This window comes from Eptatretus burgeri, chromosome 9 (assembly GCF_056783735.1).
Source record: "Eptatretus burgeri isolate ZD-2024b chromosome 9, Ebu_testis_v1, whole genome shotgun sequence".
In the NCBI taxonomy this organism is placed as follows: domain Eukaryota; kingdom Metazoa; phylum Chordata; class Myxini; order Myxiniformes; family Myxinidae; genus Eptatretus; species Eptatretus burgeri.
Genome location: NC_140969.1, coordinates 37011095 through 37033273, shown reverse-complemented (window position 1 = coordinate 37033273; position 22179 = coordinate 37011095). Strand labels below are relative to the sequence as shown.

General features: G+C 45.2%; 1 long non-coding RNA gene across 1 annotated transcript in view; it reads left to right on the top strand.

Annotated features, from left to right (window-relative positions):
* The window catches only part of LOC147019913 (uncharacterized), a 39264-nt gene that overhangs the window by 5278 nt on the left and 11807 nt on the right, over positions 1–22179 (top strand). The window contains exon 3 of the long non-coding RNA XR_015061570.1: positions 12238–12315. This is a non-coding gene — a long non-coding RNA (uncharacterized LOC147019913). The remainder of the gene's footprint in view (positions 1–12237; positions 12316–22179) is intronic.

Sequence of the window (22179 nt, the reverse complement as noted above, 5' to 3'; positions counted from 1 at the left end):
TCCCTTTAATCCAATATGGCTGCCATACCATGTAATTTATGATGCCTGAGTTAGGAACAAAATATTCTCTATGGGGAGTCCCTCCTTCGTCTAAAGTTTCGCATCAATCGGACAAGCAGTTACAGAGAAGATGATTTTTAAAGCGAAAATATATACACTCGCACAAGCACACCCACGCACGCACATGCACACCCACACACATACACACATGCACATTGCAATAGTCTCACATCCCCTTCAGGGCAAGACTAAAGATATTGTCACATCAAATGTCTAGTGCAGACCCTCTAAGCCAGAGTTCCAAAGACCTCCACAAATTACCAAATGGTAGCTGAATTTATACTCTGTTCTTTTAATTACCTCCATGACCGAAGGTGGACGGAGGTTTTGTTATCACCCCTGTTGGTCTGTCTGTCTGTTTGTTTGTCTGTATGTCTGTGAGCAGGATATCTCAAAGAATGATGGATGGATTTGGACGAAACTTGGTGGACAGGTTGTGTGTGTAACAAGGACGAACTGATTCGATTTTGTTGAGGATCCGGATCCGGCTACTAGAACTTTTCAAGTGATTCTTCACAATTGAGAGATCAGGCCAAAAACGATATATTGTTGTGGGCCAGGGTTCGGTGGCAAGGATGACCGCTAGATGGAGCAGTTGGGCCACCTCCCACCAAACACCGGAATCGAAGGTCGTAACCTTCGGATAACTCCGAAGGTCACGGGTCCCTTAGTGGACCGTGGACGCCAATATATCGACGGCGTGGGGTAGGGTTAATTGTCTAATTCCAATTTACCTAAGTTCCCACGCCGTCTAACTACCGGGGAACCCACACCCTCGGCCGACTTTGTCCGAACCGAGTCGTTGTTCCGACTCGGATCCGGTGTAACCAAGCGGAGATTACCAAAGCCTGCCGGACCAAATGACAACTTACGCACAATCGGCCTTCCGAATTCTCAAGCCCGAACCATACTGGGTCAATGATAGAAACGACAGGCAACGAGCTGGAACATTTAACAGGGGTTTATTTTACAGTAATCAGGAAGGGAGACACAGAGCAGACTTAATCACGAATATGCAGGAAAATGTACAATGGAATCACTTGAACAGTTCTACTTACAGACTGGGCCCACAGACACACACACACATCCAAAAGAAATGGACCACACCAGGTCTTTATTCGGTCCTCCAGCCGAGGAGGATAGTTCAGCTGGGGGGACAGAGTCTGGCCGGGTACCTGGCCGCGTTGTGCGGTTTCACCGACTCCAACCCACCACGGTGGGACTCCGACCCACGACTCGGAATCCAACGAGCCCACGATCCTGTCTGCCACGAACGATAGCCGAGCACCACGGAACACCTCTGCCATGACCACCATCACTACGAGCACCAGCACGGCTACCGAGGAACCCCGACAAAGACCGCAGACCAAGACTGCAGACGACGACGACTGCAGACCAAAAGACCAAAGGGCAAAGAGCAAAGAGCCCAGATGACGACGACTCCTGACGAAAAGAGCCAAGGGCAAAAAGCAAAGAGCCCAGACGACGACAACTCCTGACCAAAAGAGCAAAGGGCAAAGAGCAAAGAGCCCAGACGATGACGACTCCTGACCAAAAGAGCAAAGAGCCCAGACGACGATGACTCCTGACCAAAATAGCAAAGGGGAAAGAGCAAAGAGCCCAGACGACGACGACTCCTGACCAAAAGAGCCCTGACCACCGCCACGACCACCTTTCTTATCCTTCCCTCCTCCCCTCCCCCCCCCCCCCCGCGGGCCAAGGGAACCGCTCTGAGGTAACTCGCCTCCGGATTGGACGAGGGGTTGTCGGGCGATCAGTGCCCTCCCCTGATTGGACATGATGAACACTCCATCTGGCTGGGGCGGAGTCGGCCCTGAGGTGATGAGCCTCCTGATTGGTTCGGTGGGGGGAAATGGTGGCCATCCGTGATTGGAGGAGGTCCGGTGGGAGGGGGGCAACAACCAAGATTCAGATGAATCTTGGTGGACAGGTTTGGTGTGTGACAAGGACAAACTGATTAGATTTTGGTGTGATGAGGACGAATGACCTGGATGCAGATGCAGATCCGGTCTATCTGTGGGATACAAAACATAAACTGTTCATCCTGGTGAAGGTATGCGCTCCACCGAGTGGTGTACTAGTTTTTTCTGTATTAATTTAACAAGTTACGGTCCCCCAAGGATGGTTCAATAAATAAACTGAATCTGGAGGTTGCTCACACGCAGGAAGACAGAAGGTGGGAAGACGTTCTTTATAATTATATTGCTTTAATAAAACAAGAATACAGGGGATAAGGAAAGACAGGACTATAAATAAATGGAACAGATCTGACTGTCGACAGACACAGTTAGGGAAGAACACAAACTTATATACAAGAAACGATACCCCGCTAATGGTGCCAAAATACCGGATTCATCTACAAAGGGGAACACAGGTGAGGACTTCAGGAGGTACAAGCTAGTCTCCACTGCAGGATGATGGTGTCTTGAAGGCTGGTGTGGCAAAGGATGAAGTGCAGCTCAGGACGGGAGACAAGAGGATGGCGATGAGGTGTGAGGGCATTCACAATCTCTGGAAATGGTCCTTTCTGAAGAGCAACGAAGCAGAGAAACTGTGCAGCAGTTTTCATTATCCCCTTCGGACTGCTCATGGGTGGTCTCCATTGATTACTCCACAGGACTAGGGCAGTGCTCTGCCTTCACATCCACCCGGGACATCCCCACAGTACATGAGGCTGCTTATCCCGTGGTCCTTTGCAAGCCCTCAGTAGAATTGCCGCATCTGCTCATGTTACTTTGAAAGCATCCATTATATCCCATAAAGTGAATTTATGGCACTGTTCTTGGTACCTTTGTGCCCAAGTCCTCCAGCTGGCCTTGCCTGTACAGGAGGTTTCACACAATAAAACCTTACCCTATTCTGGTGTCAGGTTTACAATCACTGCCCCCGTCTGTGTCATTTTTACATACTACTTACATCTGACAGATCCCTGATACAGGCGTAAATCTCAGCAGATCAAGCTATTCTTATCACATCCAGGCTATGGATACCTCCTTGCATGTAAAAATATTTTCTTACTAATTAAATATACAGTAGTACTTAGGTATAGTCATGAGAAATGAAAAATGTCATTTTAAGACTGATGCAAGTATTTCGCTCCAATAATCTTTCGAAGGCCCCTCGTAAATCTGATGTGTGTTGGGGGATGGTGGATTGCAGAGAGAGCATCACGGTGGTACTCGATAGAGGAGTGTTTTTTCCTGTCGAGTAGCAGTAGTAGTAGCACCTGATGTTTTTGAATTGATATTGTGGCAATAGTTCTTACTTCCTCCTCTTGCTACACATCAATAATAAAATTGCAATTTTTTGGTACACGTAGTTGAGGCTTGTGGAATAGCTAGTACTAGTACACTGAATTGATTAGGACACAGCAGGACAAATTGAACAGTAGAGAGAGGAGGGAAACACCAACAGTAGAGTTGAAGGCCAAGATAGAGGCAGACTTGGACAAACAATGGGTGTCGGGAGGAATGGAGGGCAGGAGAGGATGCATGGGGTGGAAAATATGGATACAGAAGGAAACTCTCAGGAGGGAAAACTGTAAATTTGGAAGGTGGAGGGATTGGAGTGGGGTTAATGACTGTAGAAAAGATCATGGTTTTGGATTGGGGACGATCTGAGATGGTGGTGAACAGCTATCTTGATGACCTGGAGGGAAGACTGGGATTGAAGAGAATGTGGAAGTTGGTTCCACAGGTGGGGAAAAAACAGAGGAACAAATGAGTGGAAGTGAGCAGTGATCCTGGATTTTTGAAAGTTTCACCAGAAGGGCATGGTGGACTGTGAGAGCCCTGCAGGAATTTGGGGGGCAAAGGATGGAAAGAGCAGAGGGTGCAAGATCAGAAAGGAGGTGTTAGAAGACAGAGAGACCACCGACCTGTCTGTGATGGCAAAGTGGTAGGCCCATAGACTCAGCTTCATCATGGGCGATTCCAATAATATTGAAGGCCTTGGTTTCCACAGCATCAAGCTGAGAAAGATGTGAGACAAAGGAACCAGCCTAGATGGAAACACAGGACTCCATCAAGGTGTGGATGAAAGCCTTGTCGATTGATAGGAGTTCAGGTGTGCCAAGGAAGGACTTTGTATGATGGAGGATGCCCAGTTGGCAGCTGGCTTTGGAGGTCAATTTTGAAATGTGGTTTGCCCAAGAAATATCATGGCTGATAATGATACCCAAGAGTTTGAATGACTAAACTTCCTCAAAAAGTAGATGGGGTGTGGGGGGAGGGAGGTGGGGGTGGGGGTGAGATTTATTAGGATTGAAATGTATATTCCAAGTGTTTTACCAGCTTGTGATTTTGTCAAGATTATGAAGAGAGGGAAGAGGCTGGAGCCTGTCTGTCTGAAGGATGAGGGATGTCACCGCAGAGGGTGGAGTCATCAGCAAATAAATAAAGGGAATTTCCAGAGAGATAATTTCTGAAGCTCAGGAATAGGACTGGGCCCAGAACACTGCCTTGGGGCACTCCAGCCTTGACAGGGAGAGGAGATGAAAAGATTCTGTTGAGTGCCACACATTAGCTACAAGACTAGAGGAGGTCAGCAAGCCATGTGTGGAGTTGGCCTTGGATGCCATTGTCAGAGAGTTTGGAGAGCAAGGCAGGATGCCAGACTGTCACAAAAACACAAGCGATATCCAGAGAGACAGCCCTGATCTCCTGTCTGACATTGAGGGCCTCCATCCATTGTTGGGTGAGTTGAGGCATCATGTCCAAGGTGGACTGACCTGGTCTGAATCCAAATTGGTGATCTGAGATGAGTTTGTTGGAGAAAAGGAAGGATGCCATTTCAACTGCAATGATGAATTCATGACCTTGCTGATAATTGGAAGTAAGCTGATAAGTCTGGAGTTAAAGGAATCCGTTTTTGCACTTCTTTTATGTAATGCAGTGATAAAACCCACTCGGTGGGAGTTTCTCCTGTGCTGCTGCCCTTCGAAGGGCAGCTCATTGGAAGACAAAGCCTTCGGGACCCCCATTCCTTGATTATAGGAGGAAAACCATGGGGTAAATCTCCAGGGTCAGATTACGGTGGTGTGTGGCGGAGTGGTGCTAAGGTATTGTCCACCAGATGGCGGTCTCCTTCGGTTAACCAGAGCGGTCCCTTCGGTTGAGTGCCTGGGATGTGATATTTCTAAGAGAGGATGATCACCTGTCTCTGTTATCATCTGAGCTCAAGTGTTTGAACATAGTTATTGCAGCACTCTCTGAGGTTCGGAGAGTGGAGAGTGGTGAGATCATGGTGGGTGGTTACACCTACCATTGGTATAGTTGCTCTTATGGTTACCATGCCCAAGGAGTTGCTGAAGCTGTGTCCAATAAGCTGACTAAAATGATAATTGAGGTAACACCGGTCAACGAGCGTATTATGACATAAAGGATTCGTCACTTCTTGGGTGTCATTTCCCAGGTCTCTGTTTATGCTCCGACTGAGGCAAGTGATCTCACCGTGAAGGACATATTCTATGCCAAGCTCGAGTCTGTGGTTGATCAGTGCCCCAGGCGAGATACTCTTCTAGTCTTGGGGGATTTCAATGCATCGACTGGAACTGATAGGGATGGTCATGAGACATGTGTTTGTCCCCATGGGTCTGGAATTGTGAACCAGAATAGCACTAAGTTCCTCGACTTTGCAGGAAATCAGGGACTTGGGGTGGCTGTTTAATGGTTTCAGCATCCACAGGCTCATCGCTGGACTTCGTATTCCAAAGCTGGCGGTGTGGCAAAGGAGATTACCCATGTGCTCAATGATGGTCCCTGGAGGATGATCTAGAACTGCATTGTCCACCGGAGTGCTCAGTTCCTCAATACCGACCACAGGCTTTTAGCAACTCTGAAGTTGCATCTTAAATCCGGGAGAATGGTACCATCCCAGCCGATGCTGGATGTTGGCAAGCTCAAGGATGAGAGGGTAGCTGAGGAGTTTGTGAACAGGCTGAGTGGTGATTTGGGAGTTCTCGGTGCTTTGGGGAATCTTGGAGAGTTGTGGAGTGTCTTCAAGACCACCATCCTTGATATTGCCGGTGGATGTTTTGGAACTCACCATAGGGCGAAGAAGAATTTTGTCTCCCAAGGTACACTGGATACCATTGACCAGGCTCGCAGGGCCAGGCTTAATGGCAGAGCTGAGCTGTTCATGGAGCTGAGGCATAAAACTGTACTTGCGTTAAGGGTGGACAAGGAGGATGATGTGCATGGAATCTGTGAATCTGTGAGGGGGTAGAACATCACATGTGATCATGTGATTCTCCTCCTGCTTATAGGGGAACTTGCGCATTGCGTTCCTCCAAGCCCATCTCTCGGTGTACTGCAGTTAGAGCAGCGGGTGGTAGGCTCTTGACAGAAGAGTCCAAAGTGAAGGCCTCCTGCGGTGGTTACTTTGAGCAGCTGTACCAGGCTGATCCACCACCTGTTGAGTTGGATGTCATGGGTGTTACTATCCATATTGCTGACTCTATAATCAACTGTGATCCACCTTCGTTTGTGGAAACACAGACTGCGGTGAACCGGTTGAGATGGGGTAAGGCTCATGGGATCTGTGGCATCCATGCTGAACTTCTCAAGGCTGGTGGAAATGCTGTACTTGTGTCGGTGCATGCAGTTCTGTGCTCTGCTTGGAACAGAGGCATCATCCCAACTGACTGGAAGAGGGGCCTTGTTGTCCCTCTCTGGAAAGGGAAGGATGATCGTCAGGACTGGAACAACTACCAAGGGGTGACGCTGCTCTCAATGCCGGGCAAGGTCCTTGCTCGGATAATTCTTGATAGGGTTCGCCACCATCAACTTGAGCATCAACTCCCAGAGCAGCTTGGCTTTACACCAAAAAGGTCAACGATTGACTGTATCCTTGCCGTTCGGGTCCTCACTGAACGCAGACGGGAGTTTTGGCAGGAGCTGCTTGCAGCTTATGTTGATCTCTGCAAAGCGTTTGATTTAGTGAATCAGGATGCCCTCTGGAGGATTCTTGGTCTTCGTGTGGTGCCACCAAAACTGATAAAGCTGATGTCTGAGCTATACTCTGGTACTGAGAGTCCTGTGAGATGTGGTGATACCATCTCTGACTTATTTCAAGTTAGTACTGGAGTTCGTCAGGGGTGTGTGTTGGCCCTCACACTTTTCATTGCTTGTATGGACTGGATTCTGGGGAGGATGTCAGAGAGATCAAGCTGCGGTGCATCGTTTGGAAATGTCAAGATCTCTGACATTAATTTCGCAGATGATGCAGTCGTCTTTGCGGAGACTCCTGATATCCTTTTTGGGCCCTCGAGTTGCTGAATGAGGAGTCGTAGTTGCTGGGATTACGGGTTTCCTCAGTCAAAACGAAGATCCAGGCTTTCAATGACATCCTGGATGCTGCTATCTTGTCTGTACCTGTTTGTGGTGAGGATGTTAGGTCATGGAGAGATTCACTTACCTTGGCAGTGATATTCATGTCTCTGCTGTCTGTGAGCCAGAGGTCAATAGATGTCTGGGTCAGGCCTGGGGAGTCATGGATTCATTGGATCATGCAGTGTGGTGCTGCTGGTACCTGTGCAGGAGGGTGAAAATCCGAGTCTTCTGGTCCTTGGTTCTTCCAGTCTTGCTCTACAGATGTGCAACTTGGACTTTGACCAGGGTTCTGAGATGGAGACTTAATTCCTTTGGTACCAGGTCTCTTCGGAGAATCCTTGGCTATCGCTGGTCAGACTTTATTACCTGTGTAATGAGATTTGTTAATGAGATTTGTTAATGAGTGTAATGAGACTCATTGAGATTTGTTACCTGTGTAGTTCTTGAGCATCAGCTGCGGTTATATGGGCATGTGGCTTGTTTTCCTGATGCTGATCCTGCTCACCAGATTCTCTCAGCGAGGGAGTCTCGTGAGTGGAGGAGGCTATTGAGCTGACCGACCGACCAAGTGGGCCGACCAAGTGCCTCGTGGTTGCAGCAGATTGATCAGCATCTCAAAGAGATGGGGATGGGCCAGGTATCTGCCGGGGGGCGCTGGCCAGATGGAGACCCTGGAGTACCGGTGGAAAGAGGACGCAGTGAAGTGCTGCTCCAGCGCATGCTCTCATATCTGACCTGACCTGAGTGTGATGTTGGCTGATTCCAATGCAGACGGAAGATGACCTAGGGCAAATGATATGGTGAAAAGGGCAGAGAGAGGATGTGTAAGAGCAGCAGAGCAGGTTTTTAGGACACCGTGAGATTTGCCAAATGATCTCCTGCAAAATGAACACCCAGTAACAATTTGAGATAAGTGCATTAAGGTAACTAGTACGTGCCCGGAAAATTTTTTTATAAATAAATATTCAAATCGCGAATAACAAACAACAACCACACAGGCCGTTTCTTCGCTCTCGCGTGCCCGTACGTGCGTGGCCCGGAGGTTGACATATTATTCGCAGTTACGATTATTCGTAAGTTAGTTTTAATACCCAATTATTCAATTAGCGCCAATGTATTTTACCTTTTCGCAATGTCTTGGCAAGGAAAAACAAAAAGAGAAGAGAAGAGAGAGAAAAAAATTTACTTCCTGGTTCGGAGCACACCAGCACTCTGATGTTACCGAAATTTATGCACCGTCTAATATGAAAACGATCATAACTTGGGGCATTGTGTTTATCTATAAATGCGCATAAGAAATCGAGAAATTATTAGAATACACGAAGTCATCACTCTCCGGAAGCCCGTACGTTGTAACCCGTAATGGGGAACGCAGCTGAGCTTCCCTTCCCCATTGGCCACGCCCACGCAACAACGTGTCTTGTCATTGGTTTGGTAAATAAATGGCCATAACTTGGGAGGCACTTGTCCGATTAATATCAAGCCTTGAAAAGGCACATCCTCAGGTCCCCAGCAATATACCTGGCAAATTTCAATTAGATCGGACCACCGGTTGTCGAGAAACAGCGGTGACAGACACACACACACACAAACACACGCACACGCACACGCACACACACACACACACACACACACGCACACGCGCACGCGCACACACACACACACACACACACACACACACACACACACACACACACACACACACACACACACACACACACACACACATTGCTGGAATTATAGATAGACTAGTACGTACCCGTAAAAAAATTAATTAATTAATATTCAAACCGCGAGCAACAAACAACAACCACACAGGCCGTTTCTTCGCTCTCACGTGCCCATACGTGCGTGGCCCGGAAGTTCGCATATTATTCGCAGTTACGATTATTTGCAATTTAGTTTTAATACCCAAATATTCAATTAGCGCCAACGTATTTTACCTTTTCGCAATGTCGTGGCAAGGAAAAACAAAAAGAGAAGAGAAGAGAGAGAAAATAAAATTACTTCCTGGTTCGGAGCATACCAGCACTCTGATGTTACTGAAATTTATGCACCGTCTAATATGAAAACGATCATAACTTGGGGCATTGTGTTTATCTATAAATGCGCATAAGAAATCGAGAAATTATTAGAATACACGAAGTCATCATTATCCGGAAGCCCGGACGTTGTAACCCGTAATGGAGAACGCGGCTGAGCTTCCCTTCCCCATCGGCCACGCCCACGCAACAACGTGTCTTGTCATTGGTTTGGTAAATAAATGGCCATATCTTGGGAAGCACTTGTCCAATTAATATCAAACCTTGAAAAGGCACATCCTCAGGTCCTCAGCAATATATCTGGCAAGTCTCAATTAGATCGGACCAGTGGTTGTCGAGAAACAGCGGTCACAGACACACAGACACACAGACACACAGACACACAGACACAGACACAGAGACACAGACACAGAGACACAGACACAGACACAGACACAGAGACACAGAGACACAGACACAGAGACACAGACACAGAGACACAGACACAGACACAGAGACACAGACACAGACACAGACACACAGACACAGACACACAGACACAGAGACACAGACGCACAGACACAGAGACACAGACACACAGACACAGACACACAGACACAGACACAGACACACAGACACAGACACACAGACACAGAGACACAGACACACAGACACAGAGACACAGACAGAGACACAGACACAGAGACACAGAGACACAGACACAGAGACACAGAGACACAGAGACACAGAGACACAGAGACACACAGACACACAGACACAGAGACACAGAGACACAGAGACACAGAGACACAGAGACACAGAGACACAGAGACACAGAGACACAGAGACACAGAGACACAGACACAGACACACACACATTGCTGGAATTATAGATAGATACAATACTCAAGGCCAGTACACCTTTGGTGTGAATGGCTCTTCTTTTTAAATGGGATATTGATTTTGCTTCATTGGGAGTTTTTGGACACATCACATGTGCAGAAAATGAAAATCTGGAGAAATCAACCATAATGAGTGTGGTTGAGGGAAGAAGAGGAAGATGAAGAGGCAGAGTTGTATGTACTGCATGGATGGGGTGAAGGCTGCAACCAAGCTCTGTCTGTCAGAGTTTCCCTAAGCAGTGCAGGATAGGGATGTTTCGAGAAATTCGATCATGTCTGTCACCACAAGTCAGACACGACTTGACGGAAGTCACGGAACTAGATAATGAAATGGAAGACCCAGAAGGAACCCGAAGAGATAAAGAGCAAAGTTGGAGTCAACAGGAGGAACCTGGATCGGATTCGGGTTTCAGCCGCTGCTCCACAATCCTCAAACCCATCCAGATGCAGCCAAGTGAGCCTTCCAGAAAAATTTCTGCAAGATTTCACTTCTCCTTACAGATAGATAATGAAAGAGAGGAAGATAGAGAATAAAAGATAAAAGAGAAGAAAAAGCAAGAATTAGAATGAGCTAGTACGTGGCCGTAATAAAAAAAATAATAAATAAATATTCCAACCGCGAGCAACAAACAACAACCACACAGGCCGTTTCTTCGCTCTCGCGTGCCCGTACGTGCGTGGCGCGGAAGTTCGCATATCACAGTTACGATTATTCGCAATTTAGGTTTTAATGGCCAATTATTCATTTAGCGCCAACGTATTTTGCCTTTTCGCAATGTCATCGCAAGGAAAAACAAACAGAGAAGAGAAGAGAGGAAAAAAAATTACTTCCTGGTTCGGAGCATACCAGCACTCTGATGTTACCGAAATTTATGCACCATCTAATATGAAAACGATCATAACTTGCGGTATGAAAACAATCATAACTTGCGGCATTGTGTTTATCTATAAATGCGCATAAGAAATCGAGAAATTATTAGAATACACAGTCGTCACTCTCCGGAAGCCCGTACGTTGTAACCCGTAATGGGGAACGCAGCTGAGCTTCCCTTCCCCATCTGCCACGCCCATGCAACAACGTGTCTTGTCATTGGTTTGGTAAATAAATGGCCATAACTTGGGAAGCACTTGTCCGATTAATATGAAACCTTGAAAAGGCACATCCTCAGATCCCCAGCAATATACCTGACAAGTTTCAATTAGATCGGACCAGCGGTTGTCGAGAAACAGCGGTCACAGACACACACACACACACACACACACACACACACACACACACACACACACAGACACACACAGACACACACAGACACACACACACACAGCCACACACACACACACACACACACACACACACACACACACACACACACACACACACACACACACACACACACACACACACACACACACACACACACAGATTGCTGGAATTATAGATAGATAGATAGATAGATAGATAGATAAAGGAATTTATGAAAAAATATAAAAATATAAATAAACTAGCATTGGTATTGTAAATGACAACCTAAATGCTGGATTCCTCTTTATCAAAGGTTTTAACATGTGGTGCAACCTCTTTCACTTCTCAGGTCGAAACTCAAAGACTTTAGTGTTTAAAGGTATTTGATGCAACATTACATATATATATATATATATATATATATATATATATATATATATATATATATATATATATATATATATATATATATATATATATATATATATATATACTGACATTACAATGGAATCGCTGGAAAGTTTTGATTGATCACATTTCCTGAAAGAAACCGTTTGTAAAGTTTCAAGAAAAGAACAAAGCTCAAGAGTGTTCTGTTATTAATTTTCAAATGAGAGATTAGACGAATTGAGATAATTCTTCTGTAATCCCATTGTCAGCCCACAGAGGGGGCTTCATTGAACACAGAAGTTTCAAGGTGAAATATAATTCGAGATGGATCCAAGATTTTGAAAAAGGTGAGGAGTTGCATGGGTCATCAAAACTTTTGAAAATATAAATAGCCAGCACTGCATATTGTCGTGATTATCAGACATCTTTGAGTGTAAGATAATATTACAAGGTATGATTATTATTTTCATTATAGGTACACGACAAGCAATGTTACTGTACACCAGATGGGATATAGCGATGAAATTGGAGGACATAATGACGAGCAATTCTTATACGAGGGCCATTCAAAGAGTTATACAAATAAAAAATTCACAATTGTCCAAATGATGCCAGAAATTGTTTTATTTGTCAATACGAGAGTAAAAATAATTTAAAATAATGGAAGGCGTAATCTTGATTGAGCTTTGGGGCATTCACGACAAATCGGGAAATGTTTCTCTGCTTGACTACTTCATCGGATACTTCACTGAAGGTAGTGGATTTTGTAATTTGTTCAGCATGCCGGAGATAACTATCCTGCTCTTTGTAAAAAGACACTGTGGCATCTTTGACGTCCACCAATATAACCATTGCTGGCAGAGGGGTTCTCCAGCTTCATATCCTTCCGATAAATGTTGCATATACAGTAATTATATTGACCTTGCCTTGCATACGAAACACCAGGGTGACAGTTAATAGCTGGATTGAGATTCTAACTTTGGGTTGACAGCTCAGGGATGAACAAGCAGGCTCAGGGTTTCTCTGTCATTACCTCCACCACCAACGCTGCACGGAGGTTATGTTTTCACCACTGTCTGTCTTGTCTGTTCCTTGGCAAAAAAAATTTCACCAAGTATGCTTGCCTGTCTGATTGTTTGTTTGTCACACGATTTTTCGCCAAAGTTTTCAGAATTTTTAAAGTGATTCTTCACCATTGAGAGATCGGGCCAAAAACGATATATAGCACAATATTTCAAAGATTATGGATGGATTCACACGAAACTTGGTGGACAGGTTGGGAGTGCCACGAGGAAGAAATGATTAAATTTTGATGAAGATCCGAATCTAGATCTAGATACGATAATTATTTATATTTTAACTGATTCTTCACCATTGAGAGATGGGGCTAAAAACGATATTGCATGTTATCTCAAAAAGTTATGGACGGATTCAGACAAAATTTGGTGGATGGGTTGGGTGTATGACGAGGAAGAATTTATTACATTTTGGTGGAGACCCGGATCTGGATGCGAGAATTTTTTAATTTTCTAAGTGATTCATCACAATTGAGAGATCGGGCCAAAAATTATATATATCATGATATTTCAAAAAGTTATTGACGGATTCGGACAGAACTTGGTGGACAGGTTTTGTGTGCGATAAGGCCAAATTGGTTCAATTTTGGTGAAGATCCGAATCCGGATCCGGATTCGAGAATTTTTTTAATTTTTAAGTGATTCTTCACCATTGAGAGATGGGGCCAAAATACGGTATTTTTTTTTTTTTTTTTTTTGTATACCTTGGTCGAGGCTCGTATGAGAGCAAACACATAACTCACAGCAAGGAGGCATGAGACAAGAGGGGCGGGAGTGGAAGGGACAAAACAGTGGGGAACAGACACATTAGGTGAACTGTGGAAGGGAGAGGGATGGGGATGGGACGGGGAACATGGCGAAGAGAAGATGGACATTACAGGGACTTTCAGGAAGGAAAGCAGGAGAAATGAAGGAAGTGGGCTTGGGTGGATTATCAGGGGTAGAAAAGATCGAGGATTTGGATGGGGAAGATAAGAGGTGGTGGTGAACAGCTGTTTTGAAAGCCTGGAGGGAAGAATGGGAAAGAATAGAGTGAGGAAGTTTATTCCAAAGGCGGGAAAAAAGAGGAATGAAAGAGTGAAGATGAGCAGTGATTCGTGATTTTGGTAGTTTTACCAGAAGGGGGTTGTTGGCGGACCTTGAGCGCCCTGTGGAAATGTGGTGGGGACAAATCGCAGAGAGAGCAGGGGGGCAAGGCTGGAGAGGAGTCGGTAGAAGACAGAAAGACCACCGACCAACCTGCGGTGATTGAGTGAGAGGCCCAAAGACTCAGCTTCATTGCGGGAGATGCCGATGATCTTAAATGCCCTGGTTTCGACAGCGTTAAGCCGAGAAAGGTGGGAGGCAGGAGCACCAGCCCAGAGGGGAGAGCAGTACTCCATCAGGCTACGGACAAAATTTGGTGGATGGGTTGGGTGTATGAGGGCCGAGGAAGGACTTGGCACGACGGAGGATTCCCAGTCGGCGACTGGCTTTTGAGGCGAGGTTGGAAATGTGACTTTCCCAGGAAAGGTCATGGCAGATAGTGAGACCTAGAAGCTTGAAAGAAAAGACTTCTTCCAGAGGATTGTTGAGAAAGTGGATGGGGGGTTTTGTAAACGGTCCTTTCGAAGAGACATAGTGAGAGTGTGAGATTTGTCTGGATTGAAAGACATGTTCCACATGTTGGACCAGTTTGTGATTTTATCCAGATCTGCAGTGAGCGAAGAAGCTGCTGCTTGCCGGTCTGAGGGATGACAGATGGTACGGCAGAGGGTGGAGTCGTCGGCAAAGAGAAATAGAGGATTTTCCAGAGAGTCCGAGAGATCATTGATGAAAACCAGAAAAAGAACAGGGCCCAGAACGCTACCTTGAGGAACTCCAGCCTGCACAGGAAGAGGGGATGAAAGAACTGTTATGTTATGTTATGTTATGTTATGTTATGTTATGTTATGTTATGAAGAGGGGATGAAAGAACTGTTATATGTTGCACAATATTATAAAACGTGGTGGACGAGTTATGACAAAACGAGGTGGATGAGTTGGTTAGATGACAAAAACAAGCAGATTAGATTTTGGTTAAGATCCGGATTGAGATCCGACCTATCAGTGGGATACAAAATGTAAACTGTTCAGCCTGACGGAGGAATGCGCGAGACCGAGTGCCGTTCTAGTTCCATATATGATTGGTAAGACAATTTATAAATCTATTTTGAAAATGTATATATGCCTCATTTTGACCCTTTGGCATGTGTTGGAGGATTATGTGTGAATAATCTCATTTGAAATTTTTTTTTGAAAAAGCTTCCTTTAAAAAAAAAAAAATCTTCCTTTTTATACAGCTTTACGCCTTGCCGTAATTACGAGGCTTTTTCGTCTTTCTACACGGCAATGACACCTGTACTGTGACTCAGACTGTTTTAACAGCTGCACATTACACCCTCATGACTTTCAGTAACAGGTGGAACCCTCGACATGGCCACTTTCCAGTGGGATTGTGATGCTGCCTGCCTTAAGACATGATCCTCAGTACGAAGACCAAGTTTGTTCGAAATTGGCCAAAAACTCTCTGTGAATTTGGCGATCAAACAAAGAAACATCAACTTCACACTTTGTCATACAGATCACGGTCAAAAGGAATCAGAACAGCCGGCTTATCATGCACAGTGTAAGGACTGCCAATAATACTGCCTACCATGTATACTAAGGCCTAGGTCACATTTGCCACGGTGGCCGTGGGGTCTCCAAAATCTACGGCCACCAGCAATTATACAGCGGCCGCAGTATTTCCACGGTCACACAATGTAGCAGTCACATGTGTTTTTATTTTCCGGGGAGCCGCACGGCGTATTTAGGCCTAAGTCACATTTGCCACGGCGGCCGTGGGGTCTCCAAAATCTATGGCCACTAGCAATTATACGGTGGCCACAGTATTTCCACGGTCACACAATGTAGCAGTCACATGTGTTTTTATTTTTCAGGGAGCTGCATGGCGTATTTATAAATTGTGGAGACCGAAAACGTGGGGTTGCCGTACGGTCTTTGATTTGATGTCGCACGGTGACCTTAGAGCGTTCCTGCGGCGGCCATAGAATTTTCAAGTCAGATGCAAGGTGGCCACAAGGCGACCGCAAGGCGACCGCAGGGGGACTAAGGCGAACGTGCGGCCAGACGGACGGTAACGAATGGGTTATTTTTTTTTTTTTACCATTTCTTTTGTTTCGGCTTGTCGAATTGCTACGGTGAACGTAGAAATGAAAAAAGTTATAACTCCACGCTATAATTCCACGGCGACCTTACGGCCTGTAAAATATAGCCATATGCCGTAGGGCCACCCTGAGGTCACCTCAGAAACTCTGCGGCCGCCGCACGTTTCTGTCAATTCAGAGGGCGTACGGCCGCCGTATCCTTGCCGTAGAGCAAATGTGACTTAGGCCTAAGCACACAGTGCATGCTTTTGATATGGTAAGCCTCCCATGATGCCATGACCTGCATGTGGAAATGGAGCAAAGCTCTCCAGTGAACGTATTGATTGCCGTCGGATGAAATGTTATCACAATGACATTATTTACGAGGTATAAAATAGCTAATTGATGGGGTAAAATGATTTATTTATACTGCAAGCATACTTGGATCCAAATGGGCGAACGGAAATTGACGTTATCTGAAGCAGACATCAGGGGCAATACGTCGGCGAAGAGGAATTTGTTTCACCACAAAATTCTTCGAGAGCATGACGACTTCTAAAATAACGTGCAAGTCCTGTCAAGGTCATTAGGATCCAGGTGGTGGTGCAGCAGACCTGAAAATCAACCTGCAACTTTTTAATATCAGATCTTCATAGCCCCCCCCCCAAAGCTATTATTATAATATGTCATAAAGAAGAATCCTCTCATAAGGAAAGATGCTGAACTTCATGAAGTTCTGCCCAATGTAGTCTGCTATAATGATATATGCTGTACCGTAAAGATGGGACAGCCGGCTTTTAGCGTCTCGTCAGAAGAACAGTGGAATCCTCTTGGTGATGCTGAACCAGGTGTCAGTTTTAACCGTATCTGATCGTGCAAAGCTTGGTTCCCAGGACAAGACCACTCTGAAGCAAGCTCACTATAGAAACTGAATTATTCTGTGAATCAATATAGAAATTACATCAATAATTGTACGGACGTCTCAATCAAACGTTTTCATGAAACGACTGGAATTAATGAGTGTGAAACCTTGTCTTGCTCTGATGATATTGTAGTTCACAACAGACATAAAAGAACACCACCACCTGCAAATTCTGTGCTGCAGACTTATTGTGGCAAGTGGTGGAAGTCCAAAGAGGCGTTTTTAAAGACAGTGGGTCTCAACGATCGTCTTTCCAGTGACCAAACCCTTGCAAAGCAACAGCCAAGACTGAGAAAATAAAACTAAAAAAAGCCTGTTAATAACCAAAGCCGATAAACTTGTCCCATCAGGATTATTTTTGCCGAGGTGCAAAAGAGGTGATTTATGAGAGGACGGTCACACGGTTGGAGTCAGTCGCACCCGCCACCTGTCCTTCTCGAAGCTCCACCAATAAAGAGCATGTACAAGAAACAGAAACCTCTCCCTGGACAATAGATAGTAATGTGTCCGCGTGCTCGAACTCCCTCCTCCCTCCTCCCTCCATCACCTCCCGCCAAGTCCATGCTCTCCTCCACTGTGTATAAATAAGGACCAACCAGGCAAACGCCTTAGTTGTTTCAACCTTCCTTGTAGGTACCAAATATAACTGTTGGCCCGTAGGCCCCTGACACTTAACAAAGTTGTGTCTGCAGCATTCAGAGGCAGGGCATTGTTTCCTTTGGTCACGGTAAAAAATAAACTGGGGGGATTGAAAGGGGCTGGAAGGGGAGAGATGGTGGAGAGGGAGGGGGGTAGAGTTGAGAAGGGCTTGCGCATTGCGGCTGGAGGAGCTGGGATCGAGGACAGAAATCATTCACGCACAACTGGATTGTCCTGCTGTTGCCAAGACCGCTCTGTCTCCTCTATGGAGTAATTATTGGTCTCAGGTCCCCGTCTCGGGTTGACCTGTCGGCTCAGCGCATCTCGCTGTCCTGCCGATGAGTTTCATCGACCCTTTCAGAGCGCTGAAAGGCTGAAACGTTGGACGGCAAGGAGACACGAGGTTTAGGCCTTTACCTTGTCAGTGTCTCTCTCGGGTTCCGCCGGGCAACAAGGGCATGAGAAGCGATGAGATAGCCTTGTATGCACCTGGCTGTCAGAGAAGGAATCGGAAAACAGCTGCCTAACATAAATGAATCAAAAAGAAGAAAATATACCTCATGGAAACGAAAAAATATAGATGTGACTCTTTAAAGAGAAAGAAGATACAACTGTACATTACTTGTTTGTTTCCCCTTCCATTCTCGATTGCATTTCTGGGGTGTCACTGCAGCAGAGCAGTGCTATTTTGGAATTCGAAGCCGATAAAGGAGTCTCGAGCAAACTTTAGGACGAGTGAGCTGAGCGTGCGATGCAGCTGCCGTGGACCTATATCTGGAGCAGGTGAACGGCTGAAAGACAATACGCGCTCGCAAGCTCTGAAGGGCACGGAAACAATAGCGAGACGTGTCTGAGATTCTCTGAAAGGACACTGGCGTATCGCTTCACCTCGTGGCACTTTACAGGATGCCATGCCGTAGGCGGATCGAGGAGTGGGGTTACGCAAACAAAGGGTCTAGATTTCGACCCCGTCTGCCTTTAGAGGTTAGAAAACAAATGAAGGACAACCGCATGTCCAATAAATTTGCGCTCACTGTCTCACATTGGAAAAAGATGCCCTGGTGCTGTGAGATGGTCTTTGTGTCTATTGATGGTTGGAGCCCACAATTGGGTGGGTTTCTGGAGGTCAAGGGCAGGGCCACAAGGGATGTTCCACAGATGGACCACACACACCACACACGCTGTCTGCTCACCTGCCATATTATGGTTCATGCCAATGTCTACAACAGGTCCAATGCCATATTATGGTTCAGCAAAAAATCATGTGAACCTGAAAATTGTCATATCATCAAAACACTATCCCTGAATGTTGTAGCACTGATTTTTCAAGTACTTAAACTATCCATGCCCTTTGAATATTATCACAACATTGACCTAAAAGGTAAAATAACATGAGCACTTAGAATTTCACAGCTTGCTTTTGTGTTGAAACAGCTCGCGAATATGATATGAGCAAGCCTCAGACCAAATCGCGCAGACTATATTTAAGACGGCTCGGATGCTGAAGCGCGTGGACAGTATATAAGGACAAAGCATTCCAGCGAATTCCTCACGAGGTCAGGGGCTCCAAGGATAAACACTTAAATTACCATTAACGGCTCACGTGTTTGGAAACCCAGTGGGCGCTTTGGTGCGATGGTTCAGCGTTGCTGGGATTAAGTTGAAATGCGTCGATGCTCATGATGGGCGGTATTTGTGTGCTCGAGAGCAATCTGAATAGTCCAAACGCTGGCTTGATGTGCTGGCAGGTGGTCATGTGTACACGTTATCGTGGTGGAGAGGGAAACATCCATCGATTTGAAACCACACACTGCGAAGGCGGTCCAAATGCCTGCAGCACCACTAGGCCAGTGTGTTGTCCATCCTTGTCTTTAAATATAGATATGAACCAGGGAGTTAGATTATGTAAGCTCGTTTTGTATTTATATTTATTAATTTTTTTTTAATATCTGTTTACCTCCTAATTGATGGGGCAGTGCACCATTGAGCTAAGAAGCAGTCACAACAGAAAAGTTTGTACTTACCATATGAGCTTGCACTGCCTGATTCCTCAACTCCAATAATATTCCAAGGCAGCATAATAAAAATAATGGAGGTCCATGCTCTTAACAGAGTAACTGGGTGTTCACTCGAAGTCTAGAAAGGTTTCAAGATTCGAACCAATCCTGGACAGATCACCATTCCATCGCAGGAAACCCAACTGAAGGGGCATCATCATCATCATGCACCATGCTCCATACAGTGTGTTGGTGCTGCCGAAGCAATTGGCTAGGAGTTACAAATGTTGGACGGGTCACCACTCCAACACAGAAGATGCAGGAATTTGCAATTTGCTCAGGGTACCAGTGATAACTTACCTCTTCATGGCAAAAGACACAGTGGGATCATTAACGTCCACCAACAGCCATTGCTGGCAGATGCGTCCTCCAGCTCAAAATATTTCCTATCGACAGCACACACATTGATGTATCGCCCTGCATGTGACACACCAGGGTGATGGTTCATATCTGGGTCCAGATTCAAACTCAGGCTAGACTTCTCAACAGCTCAAAGGCTGATGCACATACCTCTAAGCTATCCTGCCAGCCCACAAGGTTTGTATAGGGGTCACTTATATGTATTTATTTCTAACTGTATTGTTCTCCACATTCATAGATACACACCAGTTAGTAAGTAAGTCCGAAGCTACACAGAACTAGAGATTTAGAAACATGTAATTGTTCGGATAAAGGGTTGAGATTGTAAAATAACTAATGCTACAGAAAGTTTTGTTAATCTCAGCCACTTGACTTTTTAATTGCACACCATGTAGATTAACTGACTACCCTTTGTATGGATAACATGTTTGCTCATGTCAATGTATTTGCTGTTTTAAGTCAATTGGTGTATCTTCTACCATTGGAAGTTAAGAAAAGTCATCAACTGTTGTTAATTTTTGTTGAGGCATATGCATGCTTATGGGCTAGCAGGATAATAGCTTAGAGTTAGGACATTCACCTTTGAGCTGTTTAATCTGCAATCAAATATCTGTACACATATCAGTTTATAAAGGGTGGTCCAAAATGATGTGCAACTTTTTATTTAACTTAAATTTTTTTTAATATTGGTCGATTTGGTTTGTTTTTGTCTAATAATACACAGGAGTCATTAATTTTTTTTATTTATTATAGTGTAAACAAGCAACAAACAATCTTGAAGTTAAATTCAACAAGTAATAAGGAGCGATATCATAAGCAGTTGATAAAGTGCTCAATCCAAGCACCACACCTCTGGATGACAGCTGCCACAAGGACACTGAAATTTTCAATAACTCGGCTGAGAACTGGAGCTGGTATGCACCTGATTTCCCGTCTGATGTTATTTCTCATCTCCTGAAATGTGTGTGGATTGTTTCGTAAACTTTAGTTTTGAGGAACCCCCATAGGTAGTATTGAGGAGGAGACAGATCTGAGGAGTAGGATGTCATGGGTGTCAATCTGTCAATAAACGCGTCGGTCACCCGGGGAATGTCATCTCAAAAACTCCAAACACCATGAGATATATGCGGTGGTGTACCGTCTTGCTGGAAGATGACTGAATTAATTGTGATGTCTTTATTTCTTCTCGAGGCTGGAAATAATCTTCTCCACAGCATGTCCACATGTCTATCGGTGTTGACCGTCGCTGTTTGGCCGACTTTGTTCTTAAAGAAGAGAGGTCCTATTATACCATTGTGACCAATATCAAACCGAATCCTTACTTTTGCTACATAAATTGGTCGTTCAATATGTTTTTACAGTTGGTGTTCTGCCCCATATTGCATGTTCTGCTTGTTCACGTGACCGTTGAGATGAAAGTGGGCCTCGTCGCGAAAGAAGATGTCTGGAAAATCCTGGGCTTCTTCGATCCGCTGGGCAATGGTGGTGCAAAATTCGAACCTCTTCTTCATGTCTTTCGGTCTGGTGTTGCAGTTACTGTATCTTGTACGATACAGTTTCAGACCATTGTTTATGATTCTGCCAACGGTCGTGTGACACGTTCCCATCAGCTGTCCAAGTCAACTTGTCAACTTTTTCGAAGAAGCCTGCAAAGCTTCTCTTACAAACCTCTATCTTGTCGAGTGTTCTCACTGAACGTTTTCGACCACTGTGTCCTTTAATTTGGTCGTTCACACTTCCAGTGTCTCTAAGCTTTTCAACAATTCCTTTCATGGTTTTGTCTTGTGGAATTTGGATGGACTGTACAAAACTGCCTTTGTGTAGAAACATGTCTTTATTGCAAAAAAAAAGTCTCTAAAATGAGTGTCCACCGGGGCACAGAGAAATTGTTCAACAGGGCTGAAACTTCTGTGGAAAATACTTTAAACCTTGTTGTTGTTTAAGCGACCTGAAAATACAAAGATGGTCACATTAGTAAAACCATGACAGC